Below are 22,654 nucleotides of genomic sequence, written 5' to 3' on the forward strand. Positions count from 1 at the left end.
CGACGCTCTTCCGCCATAGCGGATGAGCTGCCCCCGGGAGGTGCGTCACCCACAGGTGCTCGGCAGGGCCCGACTCGAACCCCAGTCCTCCTCCGCTAAGCGTCCCACCATCTCCTCACCTGGATATTGACACTGTGGTGCAATTCGCTGGACTCTCTCGAAATCTGTGACTCAGCCAGCAGGAGCCTCAGCCAGGCGGGATTTCACAAGCCTGGGTACAGAAGTCGCCGTTAAGTCTGTGAGTAACCTCCTGATGCAGGCGATTCAACAGGGCCCCCTTAGGCGTGAAGTTGCAGTGCTCACGCCACACAAATTCAGCACGGCTCAGGGGCCTCACCCTGCACAGCGTCCAGCCAGTGCAACATCCACCGGCCTGTGATGCAGAGAGGGCGGCCCACCATTGGTAATTTCCTCTGTGCACCCCGGTGTAGTGTTGGCGTGTGGTATGAGATGCATGCCTCCCTACGTTGGTGCACCGGAGCGCCTCTACCATTCACAGCTCCATGGGGCACCAGGCGGTCTTCTCACCAGGTCAGCACCATGTCTCTATGCGCCCTGTCAAACTTCACCATACGGTAACGGCGAACGCCGAGGCCTTAATGTCTACCGCCAAGGCCCAGCAACTCCACAGTACCTCTGCAACCCACTTCGGGTTCCAGACGAAGGCCCAGCGAGGCCTCTGGGCCCCGGGGACTGTCTGCGCTTTCAAGGTTTTGGATGCCATGGTTTTGCAAGGAGTGCGCAATGATAAGTGAGGCATCACTGGTTTTGCCCAGCGATGCGCCTCTTTTCATAATTGTAGCCCTCAATTTTCTCTTCCCCCGGGACTCTGGCTGGTCATCCTGGCTGTTGGGAGGTATGGAGGTGTTGTTGATCTGAGCTGCACTTGGCCCTGGCTGCTCCATTCTGCATTCCATTGGTTTTGTTTCCTATTTTTCATTGGAGGTGGACTTATAGGCTTTTTTTGCCATCAGAGTAAAAATAAAAAATTAAGTTGGGCTGACTAAAGTGAGTTTTGTTGCCGCTAATGAGCCTTTTGTCAGTTTTCGCCCACTAACGTCAGAACTTGTATCGCCTGCACGCTAGTATTAGCGGCCGTTTTAATTGCGGCTACTATTGCCATGTAGCAGCGTACTGGACAGTCATCACTAACGTCAGAACTTGTATCGCCTTCATGCTAGTATTAGCGGCAGTTTTCATTGCGGCTACTATTGCCATGTAGCAACGTACTGTAAATACATCGCTAACAGGGCGATAGGTTTTTGTGATAGGCCGTGTTAAGAAAACTACCGCTAACTAGCGTTATCAGCAGTTCTTGTACATATTCCCTGAGTGTGGGCAAACCCAACTACTCCCAAAATCAAGCAGAGCGGAATTCTAGGAGATAATATAAATTCTTCGGAGCTTTATCTTCTGATTTAGGGCCACGTTCCTCTGATTCAGGCCAGCATGGTGTTGTATCCTCGTGCTGCCTGCTGAACTCGCCTCGCCGCATGCTCTGGAATGTGGAATCCTATGCCTAGGTATTCCTGGATTCCAGTGCAGCGGTTGGCGTGGGCTCTTCATGTATCTATCTCGCTTTTCCAATAAATCTACATTTACCACTAAATCGAGAGCAGTCTGTCTCCCTCCTTGACGGATACATCACTGGCGACTTGGTGTGAACGAACCTACGCGATTTCTGAGCCTGCAGCCCCGGTATCCCCGGACCAAGATTACCGTTGCCATCATGAGATGCTGAATTCCCTCCTCTGTATCTGCCGAGCCTTCGCTATCGAATCGATGTCAGTTTGGTGAAAATCCCGCTTTCTTCACATTAAGCGGTGAGATTATTTTCATTTTAATACTTTTCGCTTTGTTTTCATCTGCGCGAGTTGACGCGTGCGCTCTACCACGCGCCTGGAAACTTCAGCGCGAGCTAACGCATGCGCTCAACATTCTCTGCATTCCAACCTGGCAGCGTCAGCACAAGCAAGTGCAAGCAACGTCTGTTCTATCTGCTATTGTGACATCACAAAGCCTTTCTTCAAGGCAGGCAGCGTCAGCACAAGCAAGTGCAAGCAGCATCTGTTCTATCTATTATTGTGACATCACAAAGCCTCTCTTCAAGGAATATTCCTCTCAAGAACTTTTTTACCACTGGTTTATGACATCACAATGCCTAAGTAAGACATTTTCTGCAGTCTGTTAAAGTTACATTCTTCAGTTTTTTCCATTCATTCTTCTGCATCTCAATGGAAAGTTTTAATGCTCCTCCGCCATTTTTGGCCAGTCCCGGTGAACCACCATTAGAATGGAAACAATGGCGTGAAGGATTTGAAGCCTATCTCGAAGCCATTGGTGGCGAGAACTACACAGACAAACGCAAACTTGCAATACTTAAGCATTCTCTTGGCGCAGAAGGAAGACAAATTCTTTCACATTTACCTCCAATGACATTAGATAATTCATCTGAAGAAGAAATTGATGTCTATGAAAATGCAATTATGCAACTCGATAAACAGTTCATAAAAAAAGTCAATGAAGTGGTGGCACGCCACAAGTTTCTTAGCAGAAAACAACTTCCCGTTGAACCAATTGATTCTTTTATCAAAGATTTAAGGATCCTGGCTGCAAAATGCAACTATCAACAATTCCAAGATCAAATGCTAAGGGACCAACTTGTACATAATGTCTCTGATGTGAAACTTCAAGAAAAATTACTTGACGCAAAAGACTTATCTCTTTCAAAAGCGCTCGACATCGCACACCGATTTGAAGATATGAAGCTAGGCATCAAAGAGTTGTCCGACAAAAAACCGAAAGAATCTTCTTCCGAAAATCCTAGTGTATCAGTGGTCCAAAATATCAAGAAGAACCCATCCACTTTTACTTCCAACAAACCTATGATGGCAGCCTCTACTTCTCATCAAAGTTTCAGAAAGGATGTTGTTTGTTTCAAATGTGGCTTTCCTGGCCATGTAGCAACGGATAAGAGGTGTCCCGCTATAGGACAATTTTGCAACTATTGTAAGTCTAGGGGTCATTTCTCCAGGATGTGTAAGAATCGCAACAGATCGAGGTATTCTAATCCTGACCCTAGACGCCCCAGATTCTCTGAAGTTCAACCTGTGGACATCGATGACGATGAATACGACGACATCTGCAACGTCTATGAAGTAGGAGAAGAAAAAAAAGACTCACCCTTCTGTATGCTTCAAATTGGGTCCAAATCTATAAAAGTCATGGCAGACTCTGGTGCAAAATACACTCTAATAGGTGATGATGTATTGCTAAAGGAATTTCCAGATGTCATATCATTATTTCCCTCTGACATAAAATTAAGGGGGTATGGGAAAAAACCCATTGATGTATTTGGATACTTTCCTTCCACTTTATCATTTAAGGGCAAGTCAATACATGCTAAGGTTTATGTTGCTAAGGATGGATCATGCTTACTGGGTTGGCCACAACAAAGAGAATTGATGATGAAACTTGATCCCAATCACCCCGATCAGGTTTTAGGTTACTCTGACTTCATCAATTCTGTTGAGATATCCCCTGACAACAAATGGGAAACTATTTTTCCACAAGTTTTCTCCCCTACTTTGGGTCTACTCAAAAATTTTAAACACAAAATTATTCTCAAACATAACGCTGTTCCCAAAGTACATAAAGTACGCAACATACCCTTAGCCTTACGTGAATCTGTAAAAAAAGAACTTCAGAGGTTATGTGACTTAGATGTAATCGAGGAAATTGAATCCTCCGAATGGCTTTCGCCAGTGGTCGTAGCCCACAAACCTAACGGGAAAATTCGTTTATGTGTGGATATGCGCGATTTAAATTCAAATGTATGGGTGGATAGACATCCTTTACCCAATATTGAAGAAATGTTCACTAAGCTCAAGGATGCATCTATCTTCACCACATTGGATTTATCTAACGCATATCACCAGATAGCACTTCACGATGATAATAAGCATCTGACTTCGTTTATAACCACTGAAGGTGCATACAGATATAAAAGGATGCCTTTTGGGTTAGTGTCCGCATCCTCAGTATTTCAGCGTGTAATGCACAACATGTTTAAGAATGTGTCCAATGTGTTATATTTTCAGGACGACATCTTAGTTTTCGGCAAGAACGAATGTGAGCATTCTGAAGTTTTGTTTAAAGTCTTGTCTATCTTACAAGACAACGGTCTCACCCTCACCAAAGAAAAATGCAAATTTGGGAAAAGTTCAGTAGATTATTTGGGACATTCCATCAGTAAACAGGGCATCTCTCCCAAATTAAGCTTAGTTAGGGCGATTGAAAATGCACCTGAACCGGGCAACAAGGATCAACTTAGATCCTTTCTCGGTTTAGCCGAATACTATACCAAGTTTATCCCCTCCTTTTCTGATAAAACCTCTCACTTACGTAAATTGATGAAAAACCATCAAGAATTTGTTTGGGATGATAACTGCAAATGTCAATTTAATTTCATCAAACAATGCATAATTTCTGCTCCTGCTTTGTCCCCATTTGACACTAATTGTAAATCATTCATTGTCACTGATGCAAGCAATGTTGGCATTGGTGCTGTTCTGATGCAAAAGCAGCACAGCGGTTTCGTCACTATTGCTTTTGCATCAAGACCATTACGTGGTGCTGAAACAAAATATTCTACTCTTGAAAAGGAAACATTGGCTTGTTGGTGGGGAATTGAGTACTTTCGCAGGTATGTATATGGTACAGACTTTGTTGTACGATCGGACCATCGTCCCCTTGTAGACCTGTTTACGACCAAAGGGTGTGGCAAAGCCACCTCTAGAATCGCAAGATGACAATACAAGTTACAAGATTTTCATTTCTCCGTTGAGTACATCCCCGGTGCAAAGAATATCCTTGCTGACTTCCTTTCCAGACTTCCCGTGGAAGACGACAATCATGTTGCTCCCGACAATGACCCTGACAAAGTGGTGTCAATTTGCGAAGTCTCCAATAGTTGCATTCGTGAAGATGATTGAGTTTTGGCTTGCAGTAGTGACCGTGATTATTTGGATGTTGTGTCTTATGTCAAAAATGGTTGGCCTTCCAAGAACAGTCTATCTTCTAGTGTTTTGCCTTATTTTCAAGTAGCTCAAGAGCTCTCCATCCAGGGAGAAACTCTCTTGAGAGGTTTACTGTTGGTGGTTCCGGATAGTTTAAGGAACACCGTGTTAGACATGGCTCATGAGGGCCACCCAGGCATGTCCAGCATGAAGAGAAGAATAAGAAGTGAATTTTGGTGGCCTGGTGTCGACAAATTAATCGAGAAAAAAGTAAGGTTCTGTGTCGAATGTTGTGTGAGTGATAAATCCCAAAAGCCTGTTAAATCTCACCACAATTCTATCTCAAGACCATCAAAACCATGGGAGTGCGTTTCTGTAGATATTGCCGGCCCCATGTCCCTTGGTCAGAGTCCTGTGTACGCCATTGTCTTGATAGACCAGTTCTCTAGTTGGCCTGAGGTGAAATTTGTCTCTCATGTATCTTCTAGAGTGGTTATCGACTTTCTCAATTCAATTTTTGAAAAAGAAGGTTTTCCCTCTTCCATCCTTTCTGATAACGGCACACAGTTCACCTCCTCCGAGATGAAATCTTTTTGTTGCAATCATGGTATCTTACACAAACGCTCTTCTGTTTACTATCCTCAAGGCAACGGAATGGTCGAAAGATGGATTAGGGTGCTCAAGGAGGGTCTGCAACTTGCTGTGTGCAACGGTGAGAATTGTCTCGAGGCTGTTAGAAAACTTTTATGGAGTTATCGGAATACTCCTAAGGCTAATGGTGAACTGTCTCCTTTTGAAATAATGCGGGGGAGGAAAGGTATATGTAATTTAAGTCAAACCTGGATGCGAGACCTTGTAGATGGTAAACGTTCTACTTGTCGTTCTCCTGTGATGTCTTCCAATTCCAGCAATCCATGTAAGGTTGGTGATTGGGTACGTGTAAGAAAGTCTGGTTTTCTTAGATCTGGTGTATCTCGCTTTTCTGACCCATTGTTAGTTGTTAGAGTGGGCAGGCAGGTTGTAGAGCTGTCAGATGGGAATATTTGGAGTCTCTCTAAGGTTGTCAAAGTTCCATTTTTTCTTAGCAGTTCCTTTGCTCCCAACCGTTCAGGGACCTCTCCCTCTAGTTCCAATTCTCATCACCCTCCTGCTTTACCTCGTTCCATTCAGCCCACTTCCATCCGTTCCCCTCATTCAAATTTTTCCCGTCTGAGGAAACCTCCTGTGTGGCATAAAGATTACATTGTTAGTGAATAACCTTTTCTTTCCAAAATGTTCTCAATGTGATGTGACTACATTAATGACTTTGCTTATATAAATTAACTGTTAAGATTAATTCTTTTCTTTTCTAGTAAGGAGGATGTGTTGTATCCTCGTGCTGCCTGCTGAACTCGCCTCGCCGCATGCTCTGGAATGTGGAATCCTATGCCTAGGTATTCCTGGATTCCAGTGCAGCGGTTGGCGTGGGCTCTTCATGTATCTATCTCGCTTTTCCAATAAATCTTCATTTACCACTAAATCGAGAGCAGTCTGTCTCCCTCCTTGACGGATACATCACATGGTCTAGAAAGCGCTTACATTCTTATTTGCTTAGCTGAATTTCCAAATGTAAATATGTTCCCTGAAGCTGTGTTGTGCTAGATATTCTCTGCGCTGCAGTTAAGTACACCTGTGGGGCTATTTTTGTGCTGAGCCAGCCAGAAGGGAAGCTATGGTCTTCTTTTTGTGTCCAGAGTGCATACATTAACTCGAAATTTCTCCGCGCTAATGCATATTTTTATGACAGCAGCGCTCGCAAATACTAACAAGCAATTACTGCCCTGTATTTTTGTGCTCTGCTTTCAGCAAAACAAGCACTAACTTTGAGATCTTTCAAGTTAATGCATGCTCTCAATAGACCAAAAGACGCATACAGACCACTTCTGAGTTGGTGAAGCTCAGAAACAGGCATCATGATACAGGCACTGGAGTACTGTTTAATAGGGGGCTGCATGAAACAGTCAGGGGTCCGCGAGCCTACTGCAGGGTGTACAGTGAGTGTCCCTGCTCAAAGGGGCCCTGGAGGATGTGGCGGATCCTCTTTATGTTTTCACTTTGGGAACTGGTAAAAACATTATTAATCAGGTATTGTCGAAACCGCGCCCTTAACTCTTCCGGAAAAACTAAGCGGGGTGTGTGTGTGTGGGGGGGGGGGGGGGGTTAACATAGATCCCAGAGGTCTGGATCCATTACAAGGCTTTCTTTACAAACACTGGTTATAAATGTGCTTGCTCCTCCCTGATTAATTGCATTTACGTGTATCTTGTGTGGATATCCTAAAAATCTGTCTTCTATTAGGAGCTCATGGACCTGTGTTGTGAAAACCTGGCAGGGAAGAAATGATAAAAATCTACAGGCCCGGCATCGGATTTATGACGCCTTTTCTTTTCCTCCACTCGACATATGGGTGTTGTTATTGATGGCTTCCACGGGTCTGGCTCAGTGAGATTACACTGTGAGGTTTGAGACCACCCCATAGTCAACAGGACCAGTAAACCCAGATAAGAACTGCGCAGGATTAAATCACGCTGGTTTCCTATTTATACACGCACAAGGTTTGATGGGTGCACAATGTGCGCTTGGAAAATATGGCTTATCGCTTTCAATTGCGAGCACAATCAGGGATTCCACCTGGTCAGCAGCTCGTGGCACGTGTGTTCTTTTTCACCGCACAAACACTGCGGGGAAAGTCCCAGAGCCGGCGGACGTGTTTAGGTCATTCTGTATCCCGTGTGCGTAATACAGTGGACACCGCCAGGGAAACATGATATTAAACAGTTAGGCAGTCACCTGGTAACGGTTCGATTTCTCAGAGTGCTGCAGACAATGATCTGAAAATTAACTTCCCCGTTAAACCAGCGGTTTCTAGCATAGGCCCAGAAGCAGGCCCCCTTGAAGAATTCTGGATCTGGAAGGGCCACGAAGGAGCGTGGATGGACCGTAAAAACATATGCCTGGATTGGAAAAATGCAAACTTTTTACCTTTCTTATCTGCAGGTCGGATGCTCAGTTGCCGGAGCCTTACAGAGTCGTCCTATTGTCTCTGCAGCTGCCCGCTGCACTCAGTGAGCCCTGTAAGAGGGCACCCCTTCTAGTGCCCGGAAGTTAACACACCGTGTTGGCATACTCCTTGTATGAAATAAACCTGCAGCAAACTGTTTTCCAACAAAGTTTGGGTAGACTGATTATTATTTGCATTGGGTTGCCGATATCGGCACTATGTGCTGGCTGTATTGGGTCTTTATTTCATCACTTTTTGTCACGTTCTCGCTCCCTCTGCGATCAGTGGTTAAAGAGTTTATAGCAAACACCAATTATATATGCCAAAGTATTCTATGTATAAGAATTCAACAGAAGTAACCACATATTATGCTTCACAAATAGACCAAGACTGTCAATTAGTTATAAAAATACATTTATGGTTTTATTGATAGTTAGAACTCATTTTTTTAAATATATATTCACATATTTCATTATCTTTTCAATCATTTCATTTTTTCTAAAATTGAGAACAGTAGTGTCAATAAATATAAACAGAAAAAAGGAACATTAAATCACATATATCCTTAACCATCGTGACAAAACACATTATCAAATTCCTACAACAAACCAGTAGTTATAGTCAAAAAGATGTTGAAAATACAGTCGATGTATCATAGATGGAAGCTACGCGCATTTCGGCAAAACTGCCTTCATCAGGGGACCGTCTATTGCAATAAAACTATGTGAAACATAAGAATAACATGAAAAAACAAGGGTTACTATTCTATATTATATACATATGCACCTAGAATACCGGTCAATCACATTAAATCGGCCGGCAGTGGGAGGAAATGCAGGGCGGTGACGTGGGGAGGGGGAGGGGCAGGGTGGGGGGTAGTAATGTATGGATTACGGAGTTTTACAGGTAAGTAAACATTTAAATAAATAAAACGAATTTCGTTGCGCGCACTGCATCGCATTTTGGGATGCAGTGTACTCAACGAAATTCGTTTTATTTATTTAAGTGGTTACTTACCTGTAAAACTCTGTAATCCATACATTACTAGCCCCCACCCTGCCCCTCCCCCTCCCCACGTCACCGCCCTGCATTTCCTCCCACTGACGGCCGTGGCTGCCTATATAAATGCATTTCCTAGTGTTAATATAAACATCTCATAATTTCATACATCATTATAAGGTAATCCATCATCTAGTATAGAAAATATGTACACACAAAAGAAAAGAAAACAAAAAATAATAATCACAAAATATATTGGAATCGCCCTAATAAATAGTACCCACTCTCCTTCCAGTCATTTTTTAACACACCATTTTAGACTTCACTGCCACTTATACCCACGTACCCAAACGGATTCTCATCAAAAGATCTCGATGAAGAGACCCTTCGAGGGACACGTAGGGCATTGCATCACCGGCCCGACGAGAAGCAAAGCCCAAATGATGAGCATGACATCCTTCCGGGTGTGTGAGGGCATTATGAGGAGGAAACACTGTCCCCCACAGATAGAGTAGCACACAAATAAAGTTTCTTCCTCTTTCATCCTTTACAAAGAACAGTGATTCCCTTTGTGTACTAGTTATTTTTCATGAGCAAGGGTCACTGGACCTAATAATCAGTTCCTAGTGTCCCTCCTCTCTGTAATTAGTATGTATTGCGCCACCCTCAGGGATCCCTCACTTAACACATACACACTGCCATTGCAGGCTGTGTGTTTTGGTGTTGACAAAACTTAAAAGTCAACATGGCACAAATCCCTTTATGTCATGCCTACCTAACACTGCCTATGGCATTAGTAAGTCACTCCTCTAGCATGCCTCAAAGCCCTAAGGCGGGGTGCACTATACCACAGGTGAAGGCATAGCTGCATGAGCAACATGCCCCTATAGTGTCTAAGTTCATTCTTAAACATTGTAAGTGCAGTAAAGCCATATTGAGTACATTGACTGGGAGTTTGTCATTACGAACTCCACAGCCCGTGGTGCCTTTACTGAATGCTGAGAGGTTTGATATCAAACGTTTAAGCACAATAAAACCACACTGTTACCAGTATTGGATTTATTATAAAAAGCACTCAGAGGGCATCTTAGAGATTCCCCAGAAAAACGACCAACTCCTGAGTGTACAGCTGACTGGTCTGCACCAGCCTGCCACACTTAGATATGTTTCTGAACCCCTGAGGTGGGAGCCCTTTTGCTCTCATGGGTCAGAAACAAAGCCTGCTTAGGGTAAAGGTGCTTCTCATCTACCCCCAAGCAGGAACAGCTTTCAAGTTAGTTAGCCTCAAAGGCTTCCTGCCATTTGATATGCTGACCAGAGCCTCCCCACCTAGTGGAGATGCCTGCCCCCGACCAAGCCCCACCTTTGGCAAGGTCAGGAGGGAAATTAGTAGCCAGGAGAGGTGTGTCCCCTCTCTGTCAGGACCACCCCTAAGGTGCCCTGGACCAAGGTGACCCCCACTTTAGGAAATCCTCAATCTTGAATGGAAGGATTCTGCCCAATCAGGTTAAGGGATGCCCCTCCCCAAAGGGAGGCAGCATACACAGGGTGTAGTCACACTACAGGCAAGTAGCCCATTGGCTACCAGCTGCCAGTACTTGTAACACCCCTAAATTCAGTAGTTAGGGGCACCCCTGATCCTCAGATTCCTGTGACCTAAGAAGAAGAAGGACAAAGATAATGCCATGTTTATGTTTATGTTTTCATGATTTGTATTGCGCGCAAATACCCTGAGGTGTCTCGGCACATATGGATCTTCCTAGGACAGAGACCTGCTGGGAGAATCATTGATCAAATAACCAAGTCTTCAGAAGTTTACGGAAAATGACGAGAGTAGGACTGGATTTGATGGACAGAGGAAGCGTATTCCAAAGCCTAGGAGTCGCCACTAGGAAACGTCTGTCTCCCCAGGTGGAAGTTCTGTTACGTGGGACTAGTAGAAGACAGGTGGAGGATGAGCGTAGGGGTCTGTTAGGGGCATGAATCAGGAAAGCGTTCTTCAGGAACCGTGGTCCAGTGTTGTGAATAGCCTTGTAGGCGATACAGAGCGCCTTAAATTTGATCCGGCTTCTGACTCGTAGCCAATGCAAATGACGTATGGCCATGGAGGTGGAGTGGTGTTTAGGGATGCCAAGCAGAACTCTAGCTGCCGCATTTTGGATAGATTGGAGACCTGTTCTTGCGCGTTAAGGAAAAGAGCGTTGCCGTAATCAATTTTGGAAAAGATAAGAGTGGTGATCAAGGTTTTTCCTGCAGATGCTGGAAGATATGGGAGCAACTTCTTAATTTTCCTTAACATGTAAAAGGAGGATGAGACCACTGTATTCACGTGGTGTTTGAATAACAATTTGTCATCGAACATGACCCCGAGGTTTCTGACCTTGGCCACTGGGACTGGTGGTGGCCCAATTTCTCTTGGCCACCAGATGGAAGACCATTCCGGAGAAAGATTGCCAAAGGTCATGACCTCGGTTTTGTCCAAGTTTAATTTCAAGCAGTTACTCGACATCCAGGAGCAGATGGCTAACATCCCTCCCTGGAATCTCGATGCAACAGCTGATCCATCTTTATGCACTGCCAACACCAGCTGGGTGTTGTCCGCATAGGTGGTTAAACACAGCCCGTGTGCTTTAATGACCCTTGCCAAGTCCGACACATACATGTTAAATAGTGTCAGACTTAGCGATGATCCCTGGGGCACCCCACAAGGTAGAGTGAAGAAGGGCGAATAGAACGTGCCCAGCTTCACCAATTGTGTGCGGTTGGCCAGAAATGAGGCGAGGAGATCCTTTGCCAGATGATTGATCCCTAAGGTTGAGACACGGTCGATCAGGATGGAATAATCGCCGTGTCAAAGGCAGCGGACAGATCTAAAAGTATGAGGACCGCCGCCCCCCCCTTGGTCTAGGATAGCCCTGATCTCATCAGAAGCTTTTTATCAGGGTGGTTTCTGTACCATGGCCCTTCCTAAACCCAAATTGGGTATCATCTAAGAGATGATGATGGTTGATGAACTCAGAAAGCTGCTGGTTCATAAGTGTTTCAAATATTTTAGCAGGGAAAGGAAGGCAAGCAATGGGTCTATAGTTGGCTGAATCAGAGAAGCCTGAAGACCACTGCTGATTAGGTCCAGCCCTACTGGCCTACCTGTCTCCCGCTTAAAGACCCAGAAAAGAAGACAAAACCTGTCCTGCAGCAGTGACTTTCAAAACCCAAGGAAGACTGCCTGCTCTTCAACAAAGACCAGATCTCCCGAGGACAGCGGCCCTCTCCAGAAGAATCCAACGACAAGAGCTCTGGATCCAGCTAGAACAGCGACTCCTGTCCACTCAGCACCCAATGCCCACGGCCTGAGTGGCTCACCTGTCCTGTGAAGTCTCTGCAGTGATCCTGACCTTGAATCCAGCATTGGCTGACCTCTCTTGGGCTCAGTGAAGACGGCTGCAGCCTCATCTCGAAGGGTTCCCCTGACCACGGCCTGCTCCAGGAAAGAAAATCCCATCCCTAAAGGTACCCCTCAATCCTTAGCCGCCCGACTTTGGGGAGCCCAGCCGATGGTGCCCAGGCATCCACCGACACCTCTATTTACCTTCCTAGCTGTTGGGCACCTTCGTTCTGCCTCCTGGTTTGAGACTGCAGCCTCTTCGTGAGACTGAAATTCCCATTCACCTGCATTGTGCGCCCAATGCTGATTTGCACCCTACACCCGGCCACGCCTGTGCATCTGGTGGTGTATGGTTGGTGCTGCCTTGTGGCCCTCCCTATTCTTGCTTTAATCCCCGGGCCTGTGCTCTGAAAACGTGGGTATTTACCTGAAATACGCACCTCTGTGGGGGCCCCCAGTCTCTTTTGACTAACGTTGGGCCCAGTGACCTGTGCACCAGGCTGCCCCAGTGCCAGTGGAGGTGCACCTACCTTGATCTGACCTACCTACCTTGATCTGACCCTTGCCCAGTGTTGGTCTAAACCCCCGAAGACTGGATGTGTACGTCGAGCACTTACCTGTGAATGTGCATAACTGTTTTCTTTCCATAGAATTGCATTGCATTTCTTCCTATTTGCACTGTGTCTATCTTTTACAATTGTTAAGTTCTATTACTGTTGATTGACACCACAAACGTATTTTCAGTACTATTGTAAAGTATTTCTACTACTTTTGCAAGCACAATTTACTGTACCTGAAAAGTATTGCTATTTTTAAGGTTGGTACTTACATGCAACTGAGTTATCTTGGCTCTAGAAATAAAAGTAACAAAATATTTATTTTTATACAAAACAATTGGTCTTGGATTCGGTCTTTGAGTGTATGCAATCATTTCTTGCCTTAGTGTGTACGACAAATGCTTAACACAGTCCTCTGATAAGCCTGACTGCTTAACTACAGTACCACAAAAGAGAGTAAGGTATTATCTACTTTAACCTGTCTAAAGCTTTTGGGCATCCACTGGACTCTGTGCAGATAATTCCTTACTTTGGTATCGTAGATACAGAGCCAACTTCCTACACTGATCACTATTGCTTTCTAGATTGAAGGATGTTAGCCTCAATAATCATGCCCAAAATTGGCTCCTCTAATTTATTACAGATTACACCGAGTTTTCTGCTTTCAAGTCAGTGCCAAGTCATGTTAAATATGGTGCGCACCAGGATCTGTAATTTATTTTCTCTATTTTTTAATATTTACACATTACTGGTAGCCTCTTTGAGATATGTTAAAGATTTACGGTTTTACATCTACGCTGATGACACCTGAACTAAAAACTGTAAAAACATCCTTCCATGTCTAGTTTTCTACATGTGGGGTTAATTGGTGTCAAAACTGGAGTACACCAATGATTGGCCTCTAATCTCATCAAATTAAATCCATAAAAAATGGAATTGCTGATCACAACAAAATGCCATTTCAAAATGGAACCTGTGCCAAATCACCTTCCATAATGTACCATGTTAAGACACCTCTGTAGTTACAGCCTTAATCCAGCAATGCTACACTATGCAAATGTGGTCCACCTAGGACTTCCAGAAAAATGGTTTTGAAGGCTTCAGCTCCTCGAAAAATGTAATTGATCAACTACTGACTGGTACAAGACCTACAGATCACATTACCCTATCCTAAAGATGCTTCATTGGTTACCAGCCATGGAAATAGTTTTGTTTAAAGCCATTGCCACTATTCTTCACACTCATCCGTTGCTTCACAATTAGAATGTTCTTTAGTTAGCTCGACATCAGTATGCATTATTGCTTTAGCTCACTTTTCATTTAATATTCATATACGCAACAAATTAGGAATAAACCTACAACCATGCCAGATGTTCTAAATGTATTCACATTTTCATTTACCTTTGTTAGTCATCCTTTTCAGATTTTTTCTGTCGTATCATTGATCGTGACGGAAGACTGTAGGTCCTTTCGTTATAGAGGGAGTGTCCTGGGATATCTTGCAATTTATTTGTGTTCTCAGGAGGGATATGATAATGCTGCCTTCCACCCTGCTGAATTCACACCTATCACCAGGCACTTACATCACCCAAAGAATCCCTCGTTATCTTGTAAGTTAAGCTTAGAGTTGGGCTTCTAACCCATGTGAAGGGTTTACAAAAAACAAGTAGACAGAGGCCTTTTCTCTTGTGAAAGGGTAGGCCACTGGTTTTCTCTTGGGGGGTCTGGCTAGAACCAGCCCTGTCTAGAAGGGTCCTCTCCTTGCCAGATTTTCAAGTTCACCACTGGCTATTTACCAAATTTCCATTTAGATTAATGATGTGTGTACATGTATCTTGTTTGGATATCATGACCGTAGAGTTATCTTATGGCCACATTATGAAAAATTGTCATGGCACCTTTTGAACCCATGTTGAGCATCATGCCAAGTAATCTTCGGAGCACAGTGAAAGGGTCAATGTCAGGGTCATTCAGAAGGCTGGGCATCACGTCTCTTTAATCAGGGGACTATAGCTAGAAATGTGTTGAAGTTGCAATGTCCTTTGCATTATATCATTGCATTAAAAAAAACCTTTGCAAACTTTGAAACAAGCAAATGTCCCAAATATTTTCTTTAAAAAATGTGGTGCACCTTCACTGATCATTTGTGGGAATGAGAAGCCATCCCCACCAGCAAAAGGCTGTAGGTGGGCTGGCACTGCTTAGCAGCCATCCTGTTCGGATGCCCCACCCTGCACGGTATGGTCCTGGACTCTAGATCCACATGCAGCAGGAATAATGACACAGATACTTAGTTATAGTGCCTGAAACTAGCCACGGGGACGTGCGCCCGACTCCTTTTGTTAGCAGGGTCACCTGACCCGTGACACCTGCGATGGATGCGTGTGGGGTGAGTGTGGAAGCCAGCCCTCAAGACATGGCTGGTGGAAACACATTATAGTAGAACCACTAGACCGTGTGCTGCAGGACACTACATCCCTCCCAAACTTTATCAAAAAAAGATAACAAGTCCAACCTGTGGTAGAGACAAAATAACACAACAAAAACACCACTCAATCATATGAGGGATTTATAGAGCACACTACTCACCCGTGAGGGTCTCAAGTCACTGGCGAGGGGGGCGGGGGATTCGGGCAGCTCCGAGGTCATCCAAAGAGCCAGGTTTTGGTGTCTTTTCTGAAGGCTTGCAGTGTAGAGCTTCATCTGATGCTGAGGGAGAATTCGTTCCAGGTCTTGGCAGCGATGTAGAAGAGTATCTGCCCCCGTTCTGTCTCTGTGGATGCAGGCGATTTCAGCAAGGGCTAGGTCGGTGGAGCAGAGGTTTCTCATGGGGCGTGGAAGGAGATTCTTTTGTTGAGGTATTTGGGTCCGGTGTTGTCGATGGCTCTGTAGGCGTGTGTGAGCAGCTTGAAGGTAACTCTCTTTTCGACAGGGAGCCACTGAAGGTTGCAGAGATGCTGGGTGATGTGGTCATGTCATGGGATGCTGAGGACAAGTCTGGCTGCGGTGTTCTGGACAGTCTGGAGTTTGCGAAGGAGTGATTTGTTGATTCCGGCGTAGAGCCACTGAGTCTCGTCTGGCTATTTGCCAGACAGGATGAGTGGACATGTGCCTCTGGGAACACCCAACATCAAAGCATGCCTCTGTCATTTAACCAGACTACTCTGGGCACACATGGCAGTGTGGATGAAATCCAGATTTCCTGATCACCTGTCCATGAGGTAACAGTCCACCTCAGCACTGTTAGTTTTCCCCCTCCTGGTCTCACAGTGTTAGAGTCTATTTACAAAGTTCACTGTGATAGTGCATCATGAGCAGAGGAGGAGTCTGCTGCAGAGATCTCTTCGAAGGCACTCTGGCTCCATGGATAGCAAGCCTGCAAAGACATAGGATAACAAAGCGATAGTTGAGAGTCTTCCTCGGGCACGTCCATGCTTCTCGATGCTAGTTTGTGGAACAGCACCAGACTTCCCTCTCTTATCAGGATTACCCTCTCACAGAAAGTTGCCTGAGGCCTTTTCGCTGGGCTGGTGAGAAAAAAAACAAGGACCCCCTGAACAATGGATAGTTCAATTCCTAGGACAGGGACTTTAATGGTAGTGACAAAAACTCCTAGGCAATGTCAATAAAGCAAATATACACAGTATCTATAACATTAAGAAAACCAAGGAAGGCAGACAAATTATATTCAAAGTTGTTACCATTTTAATAATTTCTTCTCATATTATCTAAACAAATGATATTAGTAAAAAACATTTAAAAAATGAAACACAATATATAACACATCACATTTAATCAACATGTATAAATAAAGGGTTAAAAAGTGGCAATATCTTTATTAACTCGACGTATACAACGCCTTCTTCAGGAAAGCCACACAGTTATCTAAAAATAAAAGAAAAAAGAGAACATACTCAGATTTCACAAATGGTTAACCGTATCTTGACATGTTTTCTCAATAAAAACATCAAATTTAAACAGTTTGTATCTCTTTTTACATATATCTTAAAAAACACAATGTGTATCAGTAGCAACAATCTTTGTACATATTCTGACGGTCTTCCTATGTATCACACATTACAATTTTATATTTATCTATGGTGCTAAACCTGAGTGCTCAAAAATGAACTCTAATGAAAGAGGCCTATTAGATGTTAAGGCCTGTAACATTATATAGCTGGGCTGACAAGGGACTGTGTGGGCTGTGCAGGGCCTCTCAAACGCTGTGTGAAGGAGTCACTGAGGAACTGCCAGCAGAACCGCATCCAAGTCACTCACTCATCCTCAAAGGGCAGTTGTTTCTGGGTCAGTGTGCTCTTGCCATCAAGACTCTGGTGCGCTGGTAACTACTGTATAGTCTCCTACGTAACCTCTATGCTTCGTGGTGCCTGTCATGGCCATTCATTGCCGCACCGAGATGGATTCAGACGTCCCAGCAGAGCTCTCATTAGTGATCTCCCAGGCGGCACATATCTCAAATTGAAGAAAACCTGTATTAATTACATAAAAATCCTCCGAGTCAGGATATCTCACAATAGGGTGTCGGCTGACACCGCTACCTTTAACGGCTACTGAAGAATCCTCTAGCTGTCCATGCCCTCAGTCTGTCGCTCTCTTACTGTCCTGATGAAGACCCGCCCAGATGCAAATAATTCTGCACTATCGTCTAGGGTTGAAACGTCGATGTTAGTTTTGTCAATCCGTCCATCTTAAGCCACAACACGAAAAAAGAAAATAATATGATTGTTGTGACCACATTTTTTTAAAATATGGACTGATGAAATTCTATGTTTTTCTATGTCTGTAAATACGTCATCTTCACTTATTCATGTATAGCACGGTCATCACCTGTCACTATTAGTCACTAAATATTTCACTCTGTATGTGAGTGTTTGCTTTTATTGTCCCTGACAGGCACTGTTCACAAATTGATTTATACGTGTAAAGTTTCCATAATAAGAACTTTTCAAAATTGAAAATTGTTGTGTGTGTCCTTACACATCATACCGCAAATGCGGACTGAGTGAAGTATATAAAGAAGTATTATATTCACAAGAAATTGACTCACATCTGACAGAACCAACTGTTCCTATTTAACTTTGATACCCAGGTTCTGAGGGTCACTGGGAGAGCCTATTATCTCTAATGTCATGGAGATACTGCAGACGTTGGGATTCCCCTCTCACTGGAAATCCCTCGAGGCCCTTGCCCCTGCATTGCCACGTGGCTCCATGGACTGTGTGGTGCCTCACTTAGGCTGTACAAAGGGGTCACTGTGGAACTCCACTCAGGACCACGGTCAAGCCTTGTGCAATCCCAAGGGTGGATGGTCCAGTGGTAAAGAGTGCTCTTTTCAGCAGGTCCCAGGCTCACAGATGGTTTCTGGGTGGCTAGAATACCATGGTGCCAAGGATGCCTTGTTCTGGGTGTTTCTTAGGCACAGGGCTTCACTTTATATGTACGATGGTTCTAGTGATGCACTTAACAGCGCAGCGGTGCCAATCACTGATGACTGTCAGTGATCTGCTGTGTGACATTTGTCTATTATACACCTTTCTCTTCTTCCTTCATCTTCATCGTAATCTGGCGTGGCAGCCTCGTGCCACACTCTTCTTCTCCTCTTTTCACTTCTTCAAGATGTGGCAATATGCCATATTGTCATGCTCTTCTTCCTTTTGACCAGGCCTCTCAATGTGACATGTAATCCCTGGTCACGTCCTACCCCTAGGACAGATTCTCTTTTCCATTGTCTCCTGACAAGGCCTCTCACTATGACCATCCTTTCAATGGGACCTCCCTGGTCACGTACTGTTCTCTCTGTAGGACCTGACTCTTCTAGTGAAACTCTCACTAGTCATGTCACCTTCCTCAGGGATCTTCTTGGTTCTCAACTCCCTGGCTGAAGGGTCACCTTTCTTTCTTTGCCTCTTTGTCTTCACCCGAGGATGCACTGTTTGTGCCTCGAAGCTATGCAGTGACATGCTTGGTGGGCCAACGGTGGCCATTCTGTGCTGGGGTGGCCGACTGGTGAAGCCCATGTCGTGCAACAGTCCTTCTTGTTCTCTGAGGCTCTCTCTCTCCAGGGCTCCTGCCCTGCTTTCATATTTCCTGGTGGGACCCTCTGCGCACCCCTGACTTCTTTGTCCTCCTTCATGGACACCCTCTTCTGTCACTTTGCGTGTCCGTTCTCTTGCAGTGGTGACCATTCCCTACTGGAGGTGTGTCTTTCCTTTTGGTGGTGTCAGACAGCCACTGGGGTCGTGCATGCTGCATGTATTCTCCTCCCGCAGGCTTGTTGCCTTGGGGCTTTGCCATTTGTCTGCTCTTGGCATCACTGGACTCTTGGCAGCTTGCTTGGCGGGGCAGCTGTGAGCTTCTTGGAGGTCTCTCAATTCAGGGGTTCACAGTCTCTTCCCTCCCTGAAGTACAGCCCGGCAACCAACAGGGTGCATGAGGTTCTCCCAGCACCTGTCCTGGTTGGGGCCTCTGTAGGCTTCACTGTCTACTCTGGGATTCACTGTTTCACCCCTTTTATGGACACCCAGCCCACAGGGGTTTATGATGCACTTTTAGCATTCACTTGGTGCGGTAAATAGTCAAATTTTCTACCAGTTAATGCGGGGGGGGTGCTGCCACCACTGTAACTGAGATCTAGTCAGCCTTCTCCATGCTGTGACCATTCCTCTATAAAAGATGTAGTATAAAACAGGGGCAGTAACCACCTATGGTTACTAGATCGTACTGCAGGACTATTAAGAAACCGACAACAGGGTTTCCCTGGTGGTCGAGTGTACCCTCGCTGAGAGGGGTGGTTAGCTTCTGGACATCCAAGCAGGGCGAGAGGGTCCCATGGGCTCTCCCCCACACCAGGCAGCTTTGCAAATTGCGTTCAAGTGATATCTTCCCGCCAGTCATGGAGCCACCACACAGCCGCTAAGTGGTGCTGTGGACATCCCTCTGCTCTGCTGGTGAGACACAGCTCTCCTAATCAGCAGGGCAGATGTAAGAAAGTGCCTCACTTCCCTCAGCAGCAGTCCCTCCAACAGGGCTGCACGAGGGCTGCAACCTGCAGATGGGTACTCGCAGACATTTGGCCTCGGGACACTCCAGGCATGTGGCAGCTGTGAGGCAGCAGGTATGACTTTCTCACTTCAGCTAGCCGTGCTTGACGGCGCTGCGGGCCTCCCTGCAGTCTCTATGGCATGCACTGCTTCCAGTCCGGTTGCGGGGGCAATGCAGGCTTTCTGTGACCCAGGACAGCCTGTCTTTTGTTCAGCAAAGTTATTCATCCATTGGGGCCAACTCCTCTGCAGTTCTTCAGACCCTGGACAGGTGCAGCCATTCATTAGCAGGCAGTTCCTCTCTCAAAGGTAGTGGCACAAGCTCCAACTACGGACCCTCACCAACCAACGGGGATACCGGCTCAGGGCTTCCCTCGCTGTAGGTATGCAGGGGATCACAATGTCAGTGCACCTCTCTTCTTCGCACACAGGCATTTCATGTACGGAGGGGTAGGTTTGCCGTATTGGTGCAACAAGGGCACCTCGTCCCTCATAACACCATCCCCGGCTGGGGTTGCCGCATTTGATTACGGGAGGCACATGGTGCTTCTATGCCTGTAAGCCACAGCCAGCTGCAAAGCAGGTGCTGTCCTTATCGATGTGGGGAGGCTTTGCTTATATTGGCCACGACTGTCTTTCTGCACTCCCCTCACCTGCAGACATTGCCAGCACTTCATATTGTGCCATTTTTCCATCCATGCACTTCAAGGAAGTGACCCAATTAGGGCCACCCGGGTCACTCTCGATCTCCTCTAGTCTTCCAAGAATGAGGAGTAGATAACCCAGTAGAGAATGCAATCAAAACTGATTTATTAACAAAATACACTGCAGCGGAGTCCAGTCTGACCAGCTTCCTATGATGGCTGACGAGGGACTGACTTTTTCCAGCATAGAGGGAATAATTATACATTTGAGCATCAGCACAAGACACATCCACCCAGTAACTTTCCACAGAGAGCACAGAAGAACAAAGGGGCACACAGAGATGAGCCAAGAGTCTGAGACCCGGCACACACTATCTCTTTGGCAAGGTTATACAGTATGTGTTTGCAGCTGTAATAGTGGGAGCATCCTCTATCTGAGGGAAAGGTATGCGTTAACAAGCAACTTTTTCATGCTTCAGTGAGGCCTAACCTTGGAGATGCAAATACATCCCAGCAGCTTTCTGCTGAGGCAAGCATTATGAGACAGAAGCTTGATCTTAGTTACAGAACAAGATGGCCCCAATAAAGATGGCACCATGGATGCTAATTTAAATTGGAATAGAGTTTGAGCATAGCAAAGGGAGCATTTCGATTCGGTGGATTACGGAAATAAAATTTCAAATCTAACAGACCTTCCTTTTAGCATTCATGCTAAGCATTATTGGTCCCATCAGATAAGGGTCTTTACAATTCTGAAAGAAAAGGGGGGAAAACTGTTCAATCACAGGTTACTGTTGTTAATGTCGCGATCTCCCGGCCGCTGGTAAACACTGCCTTAGTTGCGGCTAGCGGTGACAGGGAGACTCAATACAGGAACTGCAATTCCCGGCATGCTGTGCAGGTCACGTCGCACATGACACTACGCAAACCCGGAACAGTATTAGAGGGGATTTCAAGGAAGACGCGGTGCCGATAATTCCTGTTCTGCAGCTACAGCTGGCTCCATTGGTAATCCTTCGTTTTCAGTAAAGCGATAAGAGTGCTTTCACCCCATTCCTACAGAGGGCTTACTTTTCTGCTTGGACGAGAGAAAAGTCGTCCATTGTCCTTGACTTTCGGTTCACAGAAGAACAGTGATTCTTTCCCAGGTCTGCACGGAATCAACTCTGCATTGTCCGTGATTGGCCAGTAACTCTTCTGTTGGCTAAGACTTGTTCGAGGGTCTTGTGCAGAGGAGTCCTTTTGGTTGACTCTTTTGTTGTAGGAATCATCCATTGGAATAGGCTATCTCTCAATAGTCTTTCATATCGTGCGGTATGTCGCCATCGTTGGCTCGGCACCAAAACCTCATTTCAACCACATTGGTAGGTGTCATAGGAATGGGAGAGATGCATGCAGTGAGAATGTAAATATCACAGTTATTCCTTACATAAACGTATCTTATTCCTTTTGTCTTGCAAACCCTGAAAAGATGAATTGATGTTGCCACTGCCCTCCACTCTCTTCTATGGTCTAGGCTCCACTTATCTTATTTTTCAGGTGAGGTTAGGAGGCAGTTACACACCACAATCACTGTTGTTGTATTCAGTTATTATCTGTGGACGTTGTGCTTATCCAGTGTTTTTCTCTCTTCCCCAGATCTCCATCCCTGCAGTTCCTACACTTTCCTTCCCCCGCTTGATTACCCCAAAAGTCTGTGTAGTTTCCTAAGACCAGAATTGGGGTTGTCTAGAGGTGGGCCCCTTATAGAGCATCAACACAGCCCTGAGGATCTCGTGGTGGAGCCTGACAGAATTATCGGCCCACAAATTCAATTCCTCTCGATTGTGTTGAGGGTAAGGATGGCCTCCTAAGACGATGTGATGGCAGCTTTGGTGCTATTGCAGGCAGAATTGGCTGCCTCACGGCAGGAAACGGCAGTTCTACAGACCAGGGTTGATTTGTTGCAGA

The 22,654-nt window shown here is 45.4% G+C and overlaps 1 long non-coding RNA gene across 1 annotated transcript in view; it reads right to left on the bottom strand.

The window, feature by feature from the left end:
- Positions 1-10,697: 10,697 nt before the first annotated feature.
- Positions 10,698-22,654, bottom strand: part of LOC144822866 (uncharacterized) — a 68,977-nt gene continuing 57,020 nt past the window's right edge. Inside the window, exon 3 of the long non-coding RNA XR_013608712.1 lies at positions 10,698-13,130. This is a non-coding gene — a long non-coding RNA (uncharacterized LOC144822866). The remainder of the gene's footprint in view (positions 13,131-22,654) is intronic.

Source organism: Lissotriton helveticus, chromosome 3_1 (genome assembly GCF_964261635.1).
Source record: "Lissotriton helveticus chromosome 3_1, aLisHel1.1, whole genome shotgun sequence".
NCBI classification, from domain to species: domain Eukaryota; kingdom Metazoa; phylum Chordata; class Amphibia; order Caudata; family Salamandridae; genus Lissotriton; species Lissotriton helveticus.